This window comes from Lissotriton vulgaris, chromosome 11 (assembly GCF_964263255.1).
Source record: "Lissotriton vulgaris chromosome 11, aLisVul1.2, whole genome shotgun sequence".
Classification (NCBI taxonomy): Eukaryota; Metazoa; Chordata; class Amphibia; order Caudata; family Salamandridae; genus Lissotriton; species Lissotriton vulgaris.
The window spans coordinates 376,874,468-376,897,726 of record NC_141699.1 but is presented as its reverse complement, the minus strand read 5'-3'; the positions used below and the strand labels follow the sequence as shown (position 1 = coordinate 376,897,726).

The 23,259-nt window shown below is 48.6% G+C and overlaps 1 protein-coding gene, 1 long non-coding RNA gene and 1 pseudogene across 2 annotated transcripts in view; 1 reads left to right on the top strand and 2 right to left on the bottom strand.

The window, feature by feature from the left end:
• Window positions 1-23,259, bottom strand: part of LOC147679807 (uncharacterized) — a 582,063-nt gene that overhangs the window by 323,921 nt on the left and 234,883 nt on the right. The window lies entirely within an intron of this gene.
• LOC147679808 (uncharacterized) lies at window positions 7,307-22,787 on the bottom strand. The gene is made up of 3 exons (XR_015301013.1): window positions 22,130-22,787; window positions 10,407-10,846; window positions 7,307-8,352 (listed from the first exon to the last, which is right to left on the bottom strand). It is a non-coding gene; the product is annotated as an uncharacterized LOC147679808 (long non-coding RNA).
• Window positions 11,636-12,460, top strand: LOC147679809 (ADP-ribosylation factor-like protein 6-interacting protein 6; annotated as a pseudogene).

Genomic DNA, 23,259 nt, shown 5'->3' with positions numbered 1-23,259 from the left:
GTATTATGACTCTAAATCTCCATAGTTCCTGTACTTCCTTTCTTGACTTATAGGATTCAAGGTTTTGCTGTTCTAAATTAAGGGTGGGTGCAAAATCCGTTCCGCTCGCGAAATTTGCGAATTTAAGGCAATTTCTCGATCCACGAATCTCACGAAATTGACGAAAATTCGCAAATTCGCTCGCGGGCGGATTTTTTTGCATCCACGAGTTTCTAGAGCGCAATCCCCATGTACTTCCTGTGACCAGGAAGCTGCTTCCTTCTCATCTGCTGCTCTGATCGGTCTCTGACTGCTGGGACTTCACATTTTACTTTTTTTCAGTTTCTTTGAAATGGCACCACAGGTTTAGAGAAAGGAGGTGGTTTGGTGCGACAAGAGGATGAGACACAAACATTATCCTCTTTCCCACTCACAGCGCTACTCATGGTGAGGAATTCAATCAGGTATTTTTGATTAAAAAAGGATAGGATGTAAGGCAAGGAACGGCATGTCACTAAAAAACATAAAAGCACAGAGTGGCTGGTGGGACTGTCAGACTGCACATGTTTTCAAGGCCAGGGACAGAGGTTTCACTTTCAAGGTACACGAATAGCACAGGAACAATTGTCGAGAACGGGGCGGGGAACAAGCTCATGCTGTCAAGTGACAAGACTACTATTAGGGATGCTAGTCGATCCTCCAAAGAAGAGCTATATGCCAAAGACGTCACGTTCATGACGTACTGTAAATGCTGGGTGACTCTCGTTGGCCAACTCTACACACAAACCATTGTCTAGTTTATATCATCAGAGGGTCTACAGTGGTATCAGGCTTGTATTCGATGCGCTGAGAGGGCCAGCTCATTAAGTAAGAAACAGGGAGCCCATAAATGGGCGGAAGGCAGGCCCTTCCTCATGTACATTTTGTTTCAGAGGTGAGGTACATTTCTTACTTGGTAGGGGTCCTATATAGTTGCGCTCTATGCCCCAGCAGCCACAGGCACTGAAGTATCTGCTGCATTCCATACGCAAACATACCATGATGTTCTAATCAGGATTTCCTTGGCAAAGTAACTCTAAAACTGAGAAATATGAGGTTACCGTGACCTGTTAATAAAAGAGGAAACACAGCTGAAAGGCAATTAGTGGCGGTTTGACATTCAGCAGTCGAGTCTTGGAGCTGTGGAAAACAGAGGTGAAAGGTGAGTCATGCCTGGCTGGGAAGGGTAGGCAGTCAATGCTTTTAAGCTGTCATCAAGGACAGGTCTCCTGTTCCAACAGTCCCTAAAGGCCAGAATTGTGTGGATGGGGGTAGGATGGCAGGTTCTGTTTCACTGTGCCTCCTAGTGCATGGCATTTCTTTTCATGCTAAACACTATCACCTTCTAGCTGTCATTGCGGAGGGCCAGAGGGGGTCTGTGTCATATTTAAGAGCCAAGCACCTAGTCGTCCTTCCTGGGAACACTTTTTAAAATTAAGGCCTATATGTACAAACATTTACCACAATGTAGAGAGCGTGGGACAGTGAAACCAGTTGCACTCTCCCAGCATCAATAGTTACAAAAAATAGCCACTGGCATTGTAAATGAGATAGGATGAAGAAAGAAATTGGATCCTACCATATGCAAAGAAGTCTGTCCTAACCTCTTGAATATAAAAAACAACTAGTGAGCACGGTCTAGGCTAGGCAGGTGTGCTTCCTCCCCATATCTACCGCCTACAATTAGATGTAATCCTTGATGGAGGTCTTTGCATCCACAAGTTTCGAGCGCAATCTCCGTGTACGTTCTGTGACCAGGAGGCTGCTTCCTTCTCATCTGCTGCTCTGATCGGTCTCTGACCCTTTATAAACAAGAGGCATGTGAACTCGCGTAGAAGCCCTGCCTGTTTGGTCCCCCCACACACACACAAGGGTATGCAACGTCTTCCAGCCCTTTCCTCACTATCATGGACAGCTCACGGCACACGTGGTCACATATTTGTGCAAATGGCAAAAAAATCCGCGACTTCGCAGGAAAATTCACGAACTCGCTGATTTTTTTGCCATTTTGCGCAAATTTGCGGACCGCGACTTCGCTAAATTCACCCATGGTTATTCTGAATATAGTCTCTCTAATACTCAATACTGTCTCTACAAACTTCTTCTCGAAACAAGCAATTGTCTACAAAAAACTCTGCACCCACTTATCTGTCTCTTTGTCTTTGCAGATACGGGAGCCGTCGAACTTCTTCCTGCGAACTAACTGGAGCCTGAGGTAAGTGAAGACTCTAAGTAGTCTTCTCTGTACTCAAAGTTCAAATGTACTCGGCGACAAATAAAAGAACAGGGGAAAAAGACACTCGGGGAGGGAGGAAAGACAGTCTGAGGAGACTTAATTAAAGGGAAAGAAAAACGTAACAAACAGACAGGGAAAAACGAGAAATAAGCGGAGCTCTGAAAATTAGGTGCAAATTCTCCTTTTGTCTCAGGTGAAGTGCGCAGTAGGATGGGATTGCACGCTTCACCTAACTGCTAGCACCTGAGTGTAGAGACAGCAATTAGACCGCCGACTCTTCTCCCGGGTCGACGGCAATCTTGGAATTCCGCTCGTGAACGGCGGAACTCCAGCGGCGATTCAGAGCACAAAGTTCTCCCTTTAGTTGGTATCTCTTGGTTCACAGGCCACAAATTGTGTAGAGATGACCGGTCACCGTCTTGGAAGGCCTGACAGTTTGCTAATAATTTTGTCGCTGTTTGACAAATCTTCCTGTGATCAATATTGTGGAAACGCGGTCGAAACACATCATGCTGGGCAGTGGCCAGTATCAGACTTGAATGCTGCTGAATTCTTTCCTGCAAATAAAGCCCTGCATATTCAATCAACAAGCTGAGGTCCTTACCTGCTTTCCTTGTTTTGGCAGTTGTGGTGGAGCAGGAGTACAACTTTATATATATTTCGGCCATGTGATCAAGCTTCGGTGGAAGCGAAACGCGTAATGGCGGCGGCTGTCTGAAAAATAAAGCACTCTGAGTGAAGCACAGAATTTGGGTCTGCTTTTCGTCATTTTACTAAGGCAGGAGCCTTGTCCTGGTGGCGAATTACGGTTAGTTTGTCCCCCTTGCCAACTTTATTGGTACACAGGCAGCTTCCTTCGGTGTTTTCTGGCTTATGACCAAAGCCTCACTCGTTTTGTTATGCTACTTCCTCAGAGGCTCGTCGGTCGAAAGAAGCAAGGCGGGCCACACCTCCTCATATAAATACATTGCACGCTGATATGCAGCTGCTCATGATGAGACTGTACGCAAAGGATTGTGGGACATGTGCTCCGTTAAAAGATGCCTCTTTATGTTGGTCGCCCACTAAAAGATCTCTATGAGCCCCAAGGGAAGGTGCTCTGTTAAATCTAAGGAACTGCGCTCCACTTTGCAGTCCATGTTAAGACTACGTGGCCCCCTGCAGTTCTGGGGTGGTGAATGCTTCGCGACTGGACAGCCGTGTATACATCCTTGCTCCTGGGGGTGTCCATATTTTTTTTTATTAACTCTTTTTATTGAAAACGAAAAAAGACTTTACAGAAAGGAAAAATAAAGCTTAGGTGTGCACATTACATTTCCAACACATGAGGCATTGTGGCAGAGTACAGAATCAAATACACCAACATTTAATGCAGGGAGCTTGGAGAGTCCTGTGTCTCTGGCACCAGTATCGGCATAGGTGCTTCACAAATGTCTCCTCTATGAATATTCCAAGTGTTCCAAATCTTACCCCACTTCTTTGGGCAGCCCCTGGCCAGATAAACAGCTCTACTCTAATCATGCACCAGTCGAGGTCTTCCGCCCATTTGGTGACTCGGGCGGTTGACTGGCTCCCCAGAGCTGAGCTATGTTTCGTTTAATCACCATATACGCCAACGTCACCCACTGTTTCTGGTATGCATTTATATCTGTAGGCTCCCACACATTCAACAATCACCTCCGAGCCTCCCGTCGTAGCTCCACCACCAAGGCTCCCCCAGCTCATCATGGATCTTTGTCCAATACAACTGTATCTCGACACAATGCCAGAGAGTATGCATTAGAGTGCCGACTTCCCCACACTTTCTCCTGCACTCTCCGCTTACAGCTCGTCGCATTTGTACCAAACGGGGTCCAGTTATATAGGATCTATGAAGTATTTTCAGTTGCACCAGTCGAAGCCGCATCTGTATGGCAACCACCTTCGGGGAGGAGACCGCCTGCGCCCAATCCTCATCATCTAGTTCTAACCCGTCTGCACTCTATTGAGCTCTAAGCCGCACCAGTGGGTTTTCCATGTTATTGATCAGTTTCCTGTACATCAGGGAAATGGTTTTATGGGGAATAAATCCGTCCAGTACTCGGTCCTCCAGGGGCGATGTGTCCGGGAGCACCATACCTTTAGGGATGTGAGTGAGTAGGGCATACCTCACTTGTCGATATCGATAATATTCGTTATTGTGTAAACTATATTGTTGTTTGAGGGACTCAAAGGTGTGCATCGTATCTTTCCCTCATAAATCTTTTATTTGAGCAATTCCAATAAGATCCCACGTGTCGAACCCCTTCGATTTCCACAGACTAACCAGCTTCTCAGAGTTTAGGTGGGGAGTGGCTAGCGTCAATTTGCCTTCCCACCCCAGACCTTTACTAGCTGCATGCCACACCTGGATCGCATGCGCAGTTGGGCCAGTCAATGGAAGCCTCCCGGCCCTGGAATACAGAGCTCTCTCTATCACCCCCCGGGCCTGACCCCGGTCCATAGCATAGCCTGGATCTCTCAGGAGTCCATAAACAATGTGGTTCACCGTAGCCAGTTGCGAGGCCCAATGGGGGTGTCCATATTTAAGCATCACTCGAACACAGTTAGTTTGTCCCCCTTGCCAACTTTATTGGTACACAGGCAGCTTCATTCAGTGTTCTCTGGCTTATGACCAAAGCCTGACGCGTTTCGTTATGCAACTTCCTCAGAGGCTCGTCGGTCTAAAGAAGCAATGCGGGCCATACCTCCTCATTTAAATATATCGCACGCTGATATGCAGCTACTCATGATGAGACTGTACGTAAACGATTGTGGGACATGTGGTACGTTAAAAGATGCCTCTTTATGTTGTTCGCCCAATAAAAGCTCTCCATGAGCCCCAAGGGAAGGTGCTCTGTTAAATCCAAGGAACTGTGCTCCACTTTGCAGTCCATGTTAAGACTACAAGGCCCCCTGCAGTTCTGGGGTGGTGCATGCTTCGCGACTGGACCGCCGTGTATACATCCATGCTCCTGGGGGTGTCCATATTTTTTTTTAATAACTCTTTTTATTGAAAACGAAAAAAGACTTTACAGAAAGGAAAAATAAATCTCAGGTGTGCACATTACATTTCCAACACATGAGGCATTGTGGCAGAGTACAGAATCAAATACACCAACATTTAATGCAGGGAGCTTGGAGAGTCCTGTGTCTCTGGCACCAGTATCGGCGTAGGTGGTTCACAAATGTCTCCTCTATGACTATTCCAAGTGTTCCAAATCTTACCCCACTTCTTTGGGCAGCCCCTGGCCAGATAAACAGTTCTTTCTCTAATCATGCACCAGTCAAGGTCTTCCGCCCATTTGGTGCCTCGGGCAGTTGACTGGCTACCCAGAGCTGAGCTATGTTTCATTTAGCCACCATATACGCCAACGTCACCCACTGTTTCTGGAATGCATTTAAATCTGTAGGCTCCCACACATTCAACAAGCACCTCCGAGCCTCCGGTCGTAGCTCCAACCCCAAGGCTCCCCCCAGCTCATCATGGATCTTTGGCCAATACAACTGTATCTCGACACAATGCCAGAGAGTATGCATTAGAGTGCCGACTTCCCCACACTTTCTCCTGCACTCTCCGCTTACAGCTCGTCCCATTCGTACCAAACGGGGTCCAGTTATATAGGATCTATAAAGTATTTTCAGTTGCACCAGTCAAAGTTGCATCTGTATGGCAACCACCTTTGGGGAGGAGACCGCCTCTGCCCAATCCTCATCATCTAGTTCTAACCCGTCCGAACTTCATTGAGCTCTAAGCCGCACCAGTGGGTTTTCCATGTTATTGGTCAGTTTCCAGTATATGAGGGAAATGGTTTTATGGGGAATAAATCCGTCCAGTACTCGGTCCTCCAGGAGCGATGTCTCCGGGAGCACCGTACCTTTAGGGATGTGAGTGAGTAGGGCATGCCTCACTTGTCGATATCGATAATATTCGTTATCGTGTAAACTATATTGTTGTTTGAGGAACTCAAAGGTGTGCACCGTATCTTCCCCCATACATCTTTTATTTGAGCAATTCCAATACGATCCCATCTGTCAAACCCCTTCGATTTCCACAGACTACCCAGCTTCTCAGAGTTTAGGAGGGGAGTGGCTAGCGTCAATTTGTCTTCCCACCCCAGACCTTTATTAGCTGCGTGCCACAGCTGGATCGCATGCGCAGTTGGGCCAGTAAATGGAATCCTCCCGGGCCTGGAATACAGAGCTCTCTCCATCACCCCCCCCACCCCCCCCCCCCCCAGGCCTGACCCAGGTCCATAGCATAGCCTGGATCTCCGGAAGTCCATAAACAATGTGGTTCACCGCAGCCAGATGCGAGGCCCAATGGGGGTGTCCATATTTAAGCATCACTCGAACACAGTTAGTTTGTCCCCCTTGCCAACTTTATTGGTACACAGGCAGCTTCCTTCGGTGTCCTCTGGCTTAGGACCAAAACCTAACACATTTCGTTATGCTACTTCCTAAGAGGCTCGTCGGTCGAAAGAAGCAACGCGGGCCACACCTCCTCATATAAATACATCGCACGCTGATATGCAGCTGCTCATAATGAGACTGTACGTAAAGGTTTGTGGGACATGTGGTCCGTTAAAAGATGCCTCTATATGTTGTTCGCCCAATAAAAGCTCTTCATGAGCCCCGAGGGAAGGTGCTCTGTTAAATCCAAGGAACCGTGCTCCACTTTGCAGTCCATGTTAAGACTACGCGGCCCCCTGCAGTTCTGGGGTGGTGCATGCTTCGTGACTGGACAGCCGCGTATACATCTATGCTCCTGGGGGTGTCCATATTTAAGCATCACTCGAACACGGTTGTTTGTGCCTCTGAGGAAGTTGCATAACGAAAAGCGCCAGGCTTTGGTCGTAAGCCAGAGAACACCGAAGGAAGCTGCCTGTGTACCAATAAAGTTGGCAAGGGGGTCAAACTAACCGTGTTTGAGTGATGCTTAAATATGGACACCCCCAGGAGCTCGGATATATATATATATATATATATATATATATATATATATATATATATATATATATATATATATATATATATATATATATATATATATATATATATATATATATATTACCTACTGGCGTTCGCCAGTAGGTAGTTATAGTTAGGATTTTTTTCAATGCAAAATCTCAAAATTCTATTTGGAATAACTTTGGCGCCGGTTGATGAATCTGCCTGGAAACTTCCTCAAATTTGCCTCGCGGAGCTCCGGTCCTTCCTTGAAAGTTTCGGGGGGATTCGTCAAGGGGGGGCCGTGATAAAAGGGGGGTCCCAGAACGTGTTTTCCCCATGTTAATTTCCATAGGGTGGTCGAACTCACTTTTAGCCCGAACGGCTGAATGGATTACCACCAAACTTGGCAAAATTGAAGGGACTGGTAGCCCGATGTGCCTTTGCTATGTCTCAAGATATGTGCTCCAGTGAATTTTGAGTAATTTATGTTAAAAAAATATATATATATCTATAGGCGCGCCCCGGTACGCGCACCGGGAGCACTCCGGGCGCGCCACGCGAGGTGCGCACGGTAAGCTGATTGGCTCTCGGGTGTCTGTAAACATTCGAAACAGTCCGGAGCGGCCGCCATCTTGTGTCTCGGTAGGATCGAGACACAAGAGGTGGCAAAAAAAAGGGGGAAATGACCATAAGGGGGCAGGGTAGACCCCCCGACCCCCTAGGTTTGATGTGGGGGCTATAATAGGGTCACGCGGGGCAAAAAAAAATAATTTTTTTGTTCGATTTGCGCGGGGGGAGCACCCGGTACCCGCACCGGGGAGCGCACCGGGAAGCGCACAAAAGAGAAAAAAGAATGGCAGAGTTTAAAATTTTTAGCAATATTTTATAAATGGGAGGTAGTTCTGAAAAGAACTTTTTTTAATTATTTTTGTTGTTTTTTATTTTTTTTATTATTTTTCTGAACATTTTTTTTGTATTTTTGAACAATTTTATATATTTTTTGTGTTTTTTAAGGGAACAAACAAAAAACAGGGAATTGGAAATGGCTCAACAATTGTGGCTCAGCAGGAGCAAAAAAAAAGAAAAGAATTACTGCTTCCTTTTCTTGCTGCATTGGTGGTTGTCCACTTGAAAATTACAAAAAACAATTTGATGGACAGAATGTAGATCAATGTCTTACATTCACCCCAGTACAAGGATCTGGGCCTAAATCCATCGTTTTTTGCACTCCACACCACCCTGGGTCAGATAATGGCATTATGCAAATCAGCTCTGACCCTGTGCCCCATGGGAACAGTCCAGTCCGAACTACAACAGCCATATCTTTCCCAGACCGGAATCAAGCATCCGAGGACCGGACCGGTTTCGAGGTAACACCTCTCATCAGCCCGGCTAGCTTGACTCCAGTGGTGTGGAGGCTCTGGGACCCACGTCTGAGCTACCCCAGTACACTCAGGGAGAAAATTACAAAAAACTATTTGATGGACAGAATGTAGATCAATGTCTTACATTCACCCCAGTACAAGGATCTGGGCCTAAATCCATCGTTTTTTGCACTCCACATCATCCTGGGTCAGATAATGGCATTATGCAAATCAGCTCTGACCCTGTGCCCCATGGGAACAGTCCAGTCCGAACTACAACAGCCATATCTTTCCCAGACCGGAATCAAGCATCCGAGGACCGGACCGGTTTCGAGGTAACACCTCTCATCAGCCCGGCTAGCTTGACTCCAGTGGTGTGGAGGCTCTGGGACCCACGTCTGAGCTACCCCAGTACACTCAGGGAGAAAATTACAAAAAAAAATTTGATGGACAGAATGTAGATCAATGTCTTACATTCACCCCAGTACAAGGATCTGGGCCTAAATCCATCGTTTTTTGCACTCCACACCACCCTGGGTCAGATAATGGCATTATGCAAATCAGCTCTGACCCTGTGCCCCATGGGAACAGTCCAGTCAGAACTACAACAGCCATATCTTTCCCAGACCGGAATCAAGCATCCGAGGACCGGACCGGTTTCGAGGTAACACCTCTCATCAGCCCGGCTAGCTTGACTCCAGTGGTGTGGAGGCTCTGGGACCCACGTCTGAGCTACCCCAGTACACTCAGGGAGAAAATTACAAAAAACAATTTGATGGACAGAATGTAGATCAATGTCTTACATTCACCCCAGTACAAGGATCTGGGCCTAAATCCATCGTTTTTTGCACTCCACACCACCCTGGGTCAGATAATGGCATTATGCAAATCAGCTCTGACCCTGTGCCCCATGGGAACAGTCCAGTCCGAACTACAACAGCCATATCTTTCCCAGACCGGAATCAAGCATCCGAGGACCGGACCGGTTTCGAGGTAACACCTCTCATCAGCCCGGCTAGTTTGACTCCAGTGGTGTGGAGGCTCTGGGACCCACGTCTGAGCTACCCCAGTACACTCAGGGAGAAAATTACAAAAAACAATTTGATGGACAGAATGTAGATCAATGTCTTACATTCACCCCAGTACAAGGATCTGGGCCTAAATCCATCGTTTTTTGCACTCCACACCACCCTGGGTCAGATAATGGCATTATGCAAATCAGCTCTGACCCTGTGCCCCATGGGAACAGTCCAGTCCGAACTACAAAAGCCATATCTTTCCCAGACCGGAATCAAGCATCCGAGGACCGGACCGGTTTCGAGGTAACACCTCTCATCAGCCCGGCTAGCTTGACTCCAGTGGTGTGGAGGCTCTGAGACCCACGTCTGAGCTACCCCAGTACACTCAGGGAGAAAATTACAAAACACAATTTGATGGACAGAATGTAGATCAATGTCTTACATTCACCCCAGTACAAGGATCTGGGCCTAAATCCATCGTTTTTTGCACTCCACACCACCCTGGGTCAGATAATGGCATTATGCAAATCAGCTCTGACCCTGTGCCCCATGGGAACAGTCCAGTCCAAACTACAACAGCCATATCTTTCCCAGACCGGAATCAAGCATCCGAGGACCGGACCGGTTTCGAGGTAACACCTCTCATCAGCCCGGCTAGCTTGACTCCAGTGGTGTGGAGGCTCTGGGACCCACGTCTGAGCTACCCCAGTACACTCAGGGAGAAAATTACAAAAAACTATTTGGTGGTTGTCCACAGCATTATTTTTTAAGGTGACACTAAGTTCACCATAACATAACGTTTTGCCACAGAAAATGCAAACTATTTTTATGGTGCCAAATTTTTGTTGTATATTTGGCACAATTTGGCGTCCTTCAGGACCAGAAAGTGAGTCTTCAGTAGAGGAGGTGCTGGCCACAGGGGGTGGGTTGTTCTGAAGTTCCTGTACTTCAGCCTGAAGTAAGTTATTGGGATGCCACCTCTCCGTGTGGCGGATCATGGTAAAATTACCAATTGAATATTTTGTTTTGGGATTGCCCCTGGAGAGGACTCTGCCACAAATTAGACAGGTGACTTTGGGGGCGTTCACCTTTTTCTGGCCTTCAGGGAATGAAAAGAATTGCCAAATAAAGTGCACTTTAACGTGCCTTTGCCTTGGTTCTTTAGGCAGGAAGCGCCTTGGTTGTTCCTCCTCCTCCTCTTCTTCTTCTTCCTCCTCTTCTTCTTCTCCTCTAAGGAACTGTGGTGGTGGACAGTGTTCCCTCGAACCTGCGCGCCTGTGCGGGCGCGCACGTCAGTGCCCCAGAGCGTGCAGTGCTGTGTGTGTGGCGCGCACACACATCCGATAGCATTCGCGCCACCCTGCAGCGCAAAAAACGGGCATTTCGATCTCGCGTAGGATTAGGCATTTAGGAAGTGCTCCGGAGAGGGAGCACTTGCTAAATTTCTTCTGTTTTCTAGAGTGTGGCTCATTCCCAGCTTTTGTTTGAGTATTTGTGTCAATTGGAGAGCCCATAAGGAGCTGCGATTAACGTGAATGCTTTTTAAAAAAAGCACACAATCGGCCCTGCAGCCACACTCTAGAAAACAAAAGAAATGCAGCACCAAACACAGCGTGTGCTTTTAGAATCACCTAAAAGCACACGCTGTGTTTGTAGACTTGCTGCATTTCTTCTCTTAATAGAGCTGGGCTGCGGGGTTATGGAGTGCCTTTTTTAAAGGTTTCATGTTAATTGCAGCTCATGAATGGCGCTGCCATTAATATGAACACGTTAACAAAGGCGCACAATCACCCCGCAGCCCAGCTCTATTAAGGGAAGAAATACAGCAAGCATACAAACGCATCATTTGCTTCCAGGGACCAGGCAACATATTCGCGGACCAACGGCCTGGGCAATGTACATGTAAATAGAAATAAAGTGATTATCGTGATGCGCAGTGTGCCCCTATCTGCAAATTGTGGCGAGAGCCTCGAACTTGACATCTGTGTTTTGTAGTTGTTTGATCTTGCAACCTGTCCGAGTAAGACATGGCCCTCACTAGGAGCACAAGACGAGGGGGTAACCGATGCATCCTGATATCTGGAATGACGCTTGAGGAGAGCAGAGGAGGCTCTATGTGGCAACAGGTGCACCGAAGCTCGGATCCCGATGTGGCTTTTTCCACACCTACGCCTTTTAGAGAGGACCTATTAACCACCAATGAGTTCCCCCAGCCCGTCGCCTCACCCACCCGTGAAAGAGGTGGCCAGCGAGACTACTGTCAGTGTGTGTTAATACAAATAACACCAATGTCGATAGTTTGAAGTAAGTATTTATTGAATTAATAAAGCCCGTCAGCAGCGGGAGGGAAAGGATATAAAGAAAAGCTGACAAAATGACATGAGCGTCATGTGACGTGCACTAAATAGTGTGTGGACATTCCATATGACGCAAGGGATAGGAGTTAGGATGACACTGTGATGGCAAGCCTTCTGCAACCAAGCTTAAAAAAAGGCATCAATTACAAGATGTTGCTTGATACTTGTGGCTGGTCTGGCCTTCATTCTTGCGTTTTCTTTGTTTTCCTGAAAGAGCTGCCATCCGAGAAGACAAAGAATGAAGAGGGAATGGAAACTCATTTCTTGGGCTTCTGGAGTCTGCTGGTGCTGTCCCTGACAGCCTGACTGTCGTGTTGCAGCTTCTCTGGGACCGTGACCTACTTTGATTTCTTTCAGCCCGGAATGTTTCCACCAACACCTCTGTCGCCGGCAAAGTTCAGACGAATGACAGGACATTCTTTTCACATGGGCTATAGCATGGCACTTCTCAGTGGCATTGTGGCAGGTCTTACAGGAGTGTGGAGTTTTATATGATTCCGTGCTTTGCCATTATGTGGGACATTCAAAGGAAATACTCAAGGATTTTAACGGAAACTGCAGTATTGCCTGTTTTTTGTACCGCTTTGGAACGGCATTCAGTCTTTCACATAAGAATGTGAATTCTTTACACAACTTGCAACTTATTGTGAAACGTAATAGGAGGAGGGAATCGTTGCAACTCGCTTCCCAAACCACCTAATTTGCCTCTTTAATGGACGAGTGACCATGGACTCTTCTGTTACCCATAATTTTACAAAATAAAATTCATAGAAAAGTTGGTAACCAAGATCCACAATGTTAGTATAGGGGTGTTTGCGCTTTTGTCATTGGAAATGTGTTCAAACTGTTTGAAAAAATGGATATCACCTTTAAAAAATAGTTTAGCTTGAATGAGGACGGAGGGCTTGGGATTGGGAAGGGAGGAAGCGCCACTCTCCGCAGCAAGAAAAGTTGAAAATGACAGAACCTCTGGATATTGTTTGACTCCTGCCCCGCCCTGTTTCCAATCCGGGGGTGGTATTCACCCGTGTAGACATTTATACTGAGGAAGAACTGTGCCCATCAGCAAAGAGCATAACGGGGGAGAAATGTGCACATCATCAAAAACTCCATTCAAGAGAAAATGTGCACGGCTGTAAAATGCTAACACTGGGGAGAAAGGCACACCTCTAAATATTACATACTGAGATAGACAATCATGAATACGATAGCAATACTGCACGAACATTGGGCAGCTGTCTAAGACAGTACTAATGGGGAGAAATGCATATCTGTAGAACAGTAATAATGGAGAAAATGTGCACCGCTGTCAAATTAATGCCGAAAAACATATCGACATCTGTAAGACTAGACATACTGGGAGAGAAATGGGCTCACTGGAAAGACAGATACTGTAGGACATTTGCAGATCTGTAAAACATTGATATTAGGGGGGAAATGTGCATAGCTGAGTAAAGTTAATGATGGCACACATTTGTGCACAACTATCATCCACAAACAAGTGAGTCAAGTGATATGCCCTAGATAGTTAAAGCCTTGCTTTTACTTCCTCGCCTTATCTCCAAAGGCTCAGGATCCTGCTGTGTCAGAAGGGAAGGGAGGCATCCAGTCTGCAGAAGATATGCATTCTCTACCCTTAACTTGCACTTCTGAAGAGTAGCCATCAGCGTGGACTTCCAAACTCCTGCAGCCCAACTGTTCCTCTGAGGGCCTACACAACAACAACCCTTACCAACACACCACAGGAAGAGCACTTGGCTGGACTGGAGCTGCAACCTTGGGGCCTCTGTGTGCGTGCAGGGTGAATACAGAGTAATGTGACTGTATGAATGCAGGGTGAGTGAAGTGCCCGTGTGACTGCAAAGTACGATATGTGACTGTACGAGTTCAGGGTGAGTTGTGTGCTTTTGTGCCTCCAGGGCGAATTATGCAAGTCCACTGTATGAGCGCAAGGCGAAGGACGTCCCTTTGTGCGTGAGTGTGTGGAGGTTCATTAGTGTGCCTCTGTAAGAGCTGGGGTGAGTGCTGGGGTGCAGGGTGAGCGATGTGTCTGTGTGCGCGTACAGTGAGTTGTGTTACTATGAGTATACTGTAGGAGGTATGTGAATGCACTCAGTGAATGGTGTACGCTAGTGAGAGCAGGGAGAAGGGTATGTTCATGTGAGTGTAGGCTGAGCAAAGCGTTGTGCATCTGTGAACACAGGGTGAGAGGAGCGATGTGTCTGCATGAGTATAGGGAGAGTGGTGAGTCTTTGTGAGGTCATTTGCATATTTTAATACATTTTTGCAAAGTTTCGTGAAATATATGGGGAAAATGCACCATTTGCACCCATTTTTTCTATATTTTTCTTGTGAAATAGTACCAAACTGATTATTAGTCTCATAGTAACCCCGTCTCCATGGTTGTTTCAAGCTCAATCGCTGCGCTCTATCGCACTTTAAATTCAACTAAAAGTTTTCTGCCTCACCACTTTATAAAAGCACCAGCCGCCACTGCATAAGCTTAAAAGTGGAAGCACAAACCATTTGTCTCCGAGCCCTAGATTTTCTGTCATCAGCACTTGTCCTTCGTATTTCAACAAGAGCAGTTGAAGCATGAATGGCAAAATATCCTAGTTTGCAAATGTTTTCTACATAATTCTGGTTCTGCAATATTTACCGCATAATGCATCATCTGCTGCATAAATTGAGGATTTTAACTAAAAAATTGTTTGTAGCTCAAACGGATCAAATGTTACTAAAACATTTGACTAGTGTTTCTACGAAGTGGACGGCCCTTTGCAAAGGTTGACTGATCACCTTGTCACTGCTGGATTATTATGTCATTGGTGTAGCTACCACCCACCGGTGTGTCTAATCTTCGAAGCATGTGTGTGCTTCTGGTCACCAAAAGGGTGGTATGATTGTGGGAAATAAGCAGGCAAGACCCGCTCCATGGATCACCCACGTAACGGCTGGTACCCCCAGAGCAGACTCACAGGAAGGCTGGTTGGGGCACGGCTAATTGATTTGTTAAATTCTGGCCTGCCTGCTCCACGCTGTTCATGAATATTCTATCTCAGATGTATAGCATTTTAAATTTGATGACGCAGTTGCATGCTCTTATATGTTAGACAATTTCAGCCTGCTGGTGCTGCCTCATTGGCAGTGTGCCTCAATTGCAGTATTACAAAAGGGGGTGGCGATGGACGGAGCATCTGAATTAATCAAACACTCACACCCAGTCAAAAGATCTGGGTTTAATCCATCACCGTTCTTTAGCCCACTCTGCCACCCCAGTTCAGACATGGCTATATGCGAAACAGTCTGACCCTGTGCCTCATGGGAACAGTCCAGCCCGAACTGCCAAGCCATGTCTTCCCTGGACCGGAAATAAGCTTCCGAGGACCGGTTTCTGGCATTCCAGCCGTCTTCAGCCCGGCTTGCTTGAATCCAGTGGCAAAGTGAGCAAGGGACTCACGTCTGAGCATACCCTGCCACACTTATGATGGCCAAAAGCGGTACAAAAGGGGGTGGCGATGGACGGAGCATCTGAATCAATCAAACACTCACACCCAGTCAAAAGATCTGGGTTTAATCCATCACCGTTCTTTAGCCCACTCTGCCACCCCAGTTCAGACATGGCTATATGCAAATCAGTCTGACCCTGTGCCTCATGGGAACAGTCCAGCCCGAACTGCAAAGCCATGTCTTCCCTGGACCGGAAACAAGCTTCCGAGGACCGGTTTCTGGCATTCCAGCCGTCTTCAGCCCGGCTTGCTTGATACCAGTGTCAAAGTGAGCAAGGGACTCACGTCTGAGCATACCCTGCCACACCACCCCATTTTGTACCGCTTTTGGCCGCCATAAATGTGGCAGGGTATGCTCAGACGTGAGTCCCTTGCTCACTTTGCCACTGGATTCAAGCAAGCCGGGCTCAAAAACTGGAATGCCAGAAACCGGTCCTCGGAAACTTGTTTCCCGTCCAGGGAAGACATGGCTTGGCAGTTCGGGCTGGACTGTTCCCATGAGGCACAGTGTCAGACTGATTTGCATATAGACATGTCTGTACTGGGGTGGAAGAGTGGGCTAAAGAACGGTGATGGATTAAACCCAGATATTTTGACTGGGTGTGAGTGTTGGATTTATTCAGATCAATCAATCAGGAGTTTGTTAAAGCGCAACTACTCACCCGTAAGGGTCTCAAGGCGCTAGGGGTGGGGGAGGGGGTGCAGGTTCCATTCCATCAAGGAGGGGGTCTGTTGAAGAGCCAGGTTTTGAGGTTTCTTTCGAAGATGGGGAGCGATCTTGTCTGTCTGAGGTGGAGCGGAAGGGCGTTCCATGCTTTGGCCGCGAGGAAGGAGAAGGAGCGGCCTCCCGATCTGGTCTTTCTGGTGCGGGGGACCACGGCGTAGGAGAGCTGGGCTGATCGTAGGGTCCTTTGGGGTGCGTGGAATTTGAGCCGGCTGTTCAGGGATGCTGGCCCGGTGCCATGGAGGGCCTTGTGTGCGTGGGTGAGCATCTTAAAGGTGATTCTCGCCTCGACGGGGAGCCAGTGGAGTGTGCGCAGGTGCTGGGAGATGTGGCAGTGTTTTGGCAGGTTGAGGACCAGTCTTGGGCGGCGTTCTGGATGTTCTGTAGCTTGCGGATGAGGTTTTTGTTTATTCCGGCGTAGAGTGTGTTGCCGTAGTCGAGTCTGCTGGTGACCAGGGCGTGAGTGGCTGTCTTTCGGTGTTCGAGGGGGATCCATTTGCAGGTCTTACGAAGGAGGCGGAGGGTGTGGAAGCAGGAAGATGAGACAGAGTTGATCTGGCGGTCCATTTTGAGCTCGAAGTCCAGGATGATTCCCAGGTTGCGTGCGTGGTCTGTGGGGGTAGGCAGGTTTCCGAGGGCGGTGGGCCACCAGGTGTCGCTCCAGGCGTCGGGGTTTGAGCCCATGATGAGTACTTCTGTTTTGTTGGTGTTTAGTGGTAGGCAGCTGTTTTTCATCCATTTGGCGACGGCTTCCATGCCTTTCCGAAAGTTGCGTCTGGCGGTGTTGGGCTTGTTGGATAGGGAGAGGATGAGCTGGGTGTCGTCTGCGTATGACACGATGTTGAGTCCGTAGGTTCTGACGATGGGGGAGCCATGTAGACGTTGAAGAGCGTCGGGCTGAGGGAGGAGCCCTGGGGGACTCCGCAGGTGGTAGGTGTGGGGTCTGAGAGGAAAGGGGGGAGTCTGACCCGTTGCGTCCTGCCGGAGAGGAAGGAGCAGATCCAGTCGAGGGCCTTGTCCTGGATTCCTGCGTCGTAGAGTCTGCGTATTAGGGTGCGGTGGGAGACTGTGTCGAACGTCGCTGATAGGTCTAGGAGGATGAGGGCTACTGTTTCTCCTTTGTCCAGTTGGGTGCGGATGTCGTCTGTTGCGGCGAGGAGGGCAGTTTCCGTACTGTGGTTTTTTCTGAAGCCGGATTGGGAGGAGTCGAGGATGTTGTGTTCTTCAATGAATGTGGCGAGTTGGCTGTTGATGGCTTTCTCGATGACTTTCGCTGGGAAGGGGAGCAGGGAGATGGGTCTGTAGTTTTTGAGGTCGGTGGGGTCCGCTGAGGGTTTCTTTAGGAGGGGGTTGACCTCGGCGTGTTTCCAGTCGCCGGGGAACGAGGCGGTCGCCAGGGAGCGGTTGATGGTGTGGCGGAGCATGGGTGCGATGGTGTCGGCGGCTCTGTTGAAGATGTGGTGGGGGCAGGGGTCCGTGGGGGCCCCTGAGTGGATTGACTTCATTGTCTTCAGTGTGTCTTCGATGGTGAGGGCTGTCCAGTCATCAATCGCTGGTTTCCGGGTGTCGGGGGTGGTTGGTGAGGGTTCAGTGTGTTGGTTGTCTTCGTCGAAGTTGTCGTAGATGCTCTTGATTTTGTGGTGGAAAAAGGTGCTGAGTTTGTCGGAGAGGTCTTGTGAGGGAGGGATGTCGGTAGACTCGTTGGTGGGTTGGGCGAACTCGTTGATGATGCTGAAGAGTTCCTTGCTGTTGTGTGCGTGGGTGGAGATTCTGTTTTCAATCGCTTTTTTCCTCGTTTCTCTGATGAGTTGATGGTGGGCGTTGGTGGCGGCTCTGAAGTTGTTGTGGGCTTCTGTGGATTTGGTGTTTCTCCAGGCCTTTCTTGGCACGGGTATTGTTGTTTTTCTTGAGGGGGGCTATGGTGTTGGTGCTGTCCGAGATCCATTTATGCAGGGTTCGGGCTGCGGTGTTGGGGTCGTCGTTTTCCGCGATGGTTGGGGTGGAGTTGATGAGTGAGGAGGTGAGCTGGTCGTCGGTTATTTTGGTCCAGTTTCTTTGTGGAAGCAGGTGCTGGTGTCTGTGGATGGTGGGTGTTCTGAAGGTGAAGTGGACGCAACGATGGTCGGTCCATGGGAGTTCAGGAGTTTGGTGGTGTGGCTGAAGGTGATGGAGTTTCCTGTAGTGAAGAGGGGGTCGAGGGTGTGTCCTGCTGAGTGCGTGGGCTCGGTCACGATCTGGCAGAGTCCAATGTTGTGGAGGTTGTCCAGGAGGCATGTGGTGTTGGGGTCCATTTGATTGTCGAGGTGGAAGTTGAGGTCTCCCAGCAGGTGAAGTTGGTGGATGCGATGGCCTGCGGGGAGATAATGTCCGTGATGGAGTTGGCGAAGGGTCCGCGGGGTCCAGGGGGTCGGTAGATGAGGGTTCCTCGGAGGGTGGCGGTGGGGCTGACCAGTATCTTGAAGTGAAGGTGTTCCATCAGTTTTGTGGACTCGCCAGGGAGTCTGCTCAGGCGGAGGCTGGATTTGTGGACGATGGCGATTACTCCTCCTGGGTGGGTGGGGCGGTCCTTCCTGGAGATCTTGTATCCTTGGGGGGATGGCGATGGCGATGTCCGGTCCCGAGGTGGCGTTTGTGCAGGTTTTGGTGAAGAATGCTATGTCCGGGGTGGTGCTGTCGAGGAGGTCCCAGATTTCTGTGGCGTGTTTGTGGAGGGATCGGACGTTGAGGAGGATGCATTGCAGGGTCTTCGGTTTGGTTGTGTTCTTGTGGGCGGGTTGTGCTGGATCCGTGTTCTTGGCGGTGCTGCAGGTGTGCCGGCAGCGGAGACAGCTGAAGGGTCCATGGGTGTCGGCTGGTGATGCTAGCTTGCAGTTGTTGTTGCAGCCTGGGTTGAGAGCGTGGAGTGCTGCTGGGTCGTAGCGTTGGCGGGGCGAAGGTCCAGGGTTCCTGGTGCTGGTCGCGGACGGGCGCAGACGCGCTTGCCTTTGACGCGCCTTCGGTGCACCTTCGGCGCGCTCGCAGCCCGCGGCCGCGCAGTGGCCGCCATTAAGTAGGGGTCGGGGAGGGCTGGACAGCTGGGAGGCGGGGAGAGGAGCTGGATTGGGCCGGTCGCGCTGGGGGGGGGGGAGGGGCCACGGGGGCAGCAGCGGCGGGGAAAGGTAAAGGGAGGAAAGAAGGGATAAAGAAAAAAGGGAAAATAAGCAGAAATAAAGCACAAAAGAGCAGAGATGCAGAAAAGGGCAGAAAGATGAAAGATGGAAAGTGTAGAAAAACGAGTGAAAACGAGTGAAGGAGCAGAGGGAGAGAAAGGGAAAATGGGCAGAAATAAGGCACAAAAGAGCAGAGGTGTAGAAAGGTGAAAAATAGAAAGGGTAGAAAAACGAGTGAAAACGAGTGAAGGAGCAGAGGGAGAGAAAGGGAAAATGGGCAGAAATAAGGCACAAAAGAGCAGAGATGCAGAAAGGTGAAAGATAGAACGGATAGAAAAACGAGTGAAGGAGCAGAGTGAGAGAAAGGAGACAGAGGTCCACTGGACCACCAGGGATGAGGCGCAGGGAAACCTGCGGGTGGAGGAGGGCTTCGATCACTAACACTCAAGAGTGCAGGGGCAGGGGCGCCTCACTTAATGGTGGAGCTGCTAGGGTGGGAGAGCAATTTCACTGAGAATGAGTCAGTGGTCTTGCTCGCCTGTCCCCGCAGTGGCCACCATTAAGTAGGGGTCGGGGAGGGCTGGACAGCTGGGAGACGGGGAGAGGAGCTGGATTGGGCCGGTCGCGCTGGGGGGGGAGGGGCCACGGGGGCAGCAGAGGCGGGGAAAGGTAAAGGGAGGAAAGAAGGGATAAAGAAAAAAGGGAAAATAAGCAGAAGGCACAAAAGAGCAGAGATGCAGAAAAGGGCATAAAGATGAAAGATGGAAAGTGTAGAAAAACGAGTGAAAACGAGTGAAGGAGCAGAGGGAGAGAAAGGGAAAATGGGCAGAAATAAGGCACAAAAGAGCAGAAGTGCAGAAAGGTGAAAGATAGAAAGGGTAGAAAAACGAGTGAAAAACGAGTGAAAACGAGTGAAGGAGCAGAGGGAGAGAAAGGGAAAATGGGCAGAAATAAGGCACAAAAGAGCAGAGATTCAGAAAGGTGAAAGCTAGAAAGGATAGAAAAGCGAGTGAAGGAGCAGAGTGAGAGAAAGGAGACAGAGGTCCACTGGACCACCAGGCATGAGGCGCAGGGAAACCTGCGGGTGGAAGAGGGCCTCGATCACTAACACTCAAGAGTGCAGGGGCAGGGGCGCCTCACTTAATGGTGGAGCTGCGAGGGTGGGAGAGCAATTTCACTGACAATGAGTCAGTGGTCTTGCTCCATCACCACCCCCTTTTGTACCGCTTTGGCCGCCATAAGTGTGGCAGGGTATGCTCAGACGTGAGTCCCTTGCTCACTTTGCCACTGGATTCAAGCAAGCCGGGCTGAAGACGGCTGTAATGCCAGAAACCGGTCCTCGGAAGCTTGTTTCCGGTCCAGGGAAGACATGGCTTGGCAGTTCGGGCTGGACTGTTCCCATGAGGCACAGGGTCAGACTGATTTGCATATCGCCATGTCTGAACTGGGGTGGCAGAGTGGGCTAAAGAACGGTGATGGATTAAACCCAGATCTTTTGACTGGGTGTGAGTGTTTGATTGATTCAGATGCTCCGTCCATCACCACCCCCTTTTGTACCGCTTTTGGCCGCCATAAGTGTGGCAGGGTATGCTCCGACGTGAGTCTCTTGCTCACTTTGCCACTGGATTCAAGCAAGCCGGGCTGAAGACGGCTGGAATGCCAGAAACCGGTCCTCGGAAGCTTGTTTCCGGTCCAGGGAAGACATGGCTTGGCAGTTCAGGCTGGACTGTTCCCATGAGGCACAGGGTCAGACTGATTTGCATATAGCCATGTCTGAACTGGGGTGGCAGAGTGGGCTAAAGAACGGTGATGGATTAAACCCAGATCTTTTGACTGGGTGTGTGTGTTTGATTGATTCAGATGCTCCGTCCATCACCACCCCCTTTTGTACCGCTTTTGGCCACCATAAGTGTGGCAGGGTATGCTCAGACGTGAGTCCCTTGCTCACTTTGCCACTGGATTCAAGCAAGCCGGGCTGAAGACGGCTGGAATGCCAGAAACCGGTCCTCGGAAGCTTGTTTCCGGTCCAGGGAAGACATGGCTTGGCAGTTCGGGCTGAACTGTTCCCATGAGGCACAGGGTCAGACTGATTTGAATATAGTCATGTCTGAACTGGGGTGGCACAGTGGGCTAAAGAACGGTGATGGATTAAACCCAGATCTTTTGACTGGGTGTGAGTGTTTGATTGATTCAGATGCTCCGTCCATCGCCACCCCCTTTTGTACCGCTCAATTGCAGTATTGTCAGAGGGGCGCGAGAATGCGTGACAAATGCAAATGCATTTTAATGCGGTGATGCGGACACTAGCATTAAAATGAGTTAGTCGAGAGCCTGATGCAGCGCTATCCTAACCCAGCCCTGAAACTGCGAAAAGTAAAATTATAATAACGTTAATATAACCTTATTTTTACTGCTCAAAGAGAGCATTTGTTAAAGTTTTCATGTTTATCGCAGCACCCACCATGAGCTGAAATTAACATGAAAACTTGAAAAAATGCACACAATCACCCCGCAGCCCAGCTCTATTAAGAAAAGAAATGCAGCGACATAGCTGCCAAGATTTCAAATTGCTATGTAGGATGGTTTCAAACCTGCTTTAACACCATTCACGTGGATCTGTATGTGTAGAAATGCACAGTCTTTTCACTTTTTTAAGCAAAAGTTTGGAGTGCTATTTGGCACTGCACCCACACGCACGTCTGGTTATTGGCGCACACAGCCTTGGTTGCAGCGCACATAGATCTTACACTGCCGCACACAGAGGAAAGAAATTAGAGGGAACATTGGTGGTGGACCTTCTTTTCTTGGTGTTGGTGGTGGTGGTGGTGGTGGGGGTGCACCTGCTGCAGCTACAAGTGATGCCATTGCACTGATCAAAAGTAGCTCTTGCTCTCTCAATGAAGAAAGTTAGAATGAGGAAAAAAGGAGGGGGCTTTCATCATTTGGAGAAAAAAAATGATGAGAACCAATGAAAAGTGTTATTTTCAGGTCACATGACCCGATGCGCTTACGTTACGCGCTCCGGCGCGCTTACGTTATGCGCACCGGGCCGCACCGTGGAGCGCTTCCGGGTGCGTTTACACAGCGCGTCATAAGACACATCGCGCGGCAACGCGATACGTCGCGCTTACGTGACGCGCCATAAGACGCATCACGCGACTACGCGATACGTCATGCTTACGCGACGCGTCACGATGTTTTTTTCGATCGTGACATTGGCGCTAACGGGGCGCTTCCCGGTTCGTGCAGCGGGGCGCTTCAAATGACTACGCTCTCCGGGGCGCTCACCGGGGCGCGCCCCGGGAGCGCTCCAGGGTCAAAAATTAAAAAAAACATTAAAAAATTGTTTTAAATACAAATAAAATATAGGATTCAATCATTTTCAAAAATATTACATTTCATAGCTATAGACATTTGCTATTAACCAAATTTTGAAATTCAAAGAAAAAAACATAGGTTTGGGGCCTTATATATAGTTAGGAATTAGCATTTAAAAAACCTATGAAATTCACTGAAAAAAACATAGGTTTCACACCAGTTATAGTTAGGAATTAGCATTTAAAAAACCTATTAAATTCACAGAAAAAACCATAGGTTTCACACCAGTTATAGTTAGAGGGAAATTTTACTGACATAAAACCATTGAAATTCCCACGTTATAGTTAGTTGGACTCACTATAACTTGCACGTGTAATGCACTGCTGATGACGTCACATATTACATCACTCATGACATGGTCAGTGACATCAGTCATGACATCACTGATGACACCATCTTTGTGACAGAGTGACAGACCTCCTTTCAGTGTAATGTAACCCTAAAACACATATTCGAAAATAGAAATTAACATTTTCAAAAAAATGGAGTTATCCATACCAGTTACAACAACCAATTCAGTAATACCACCTTCTA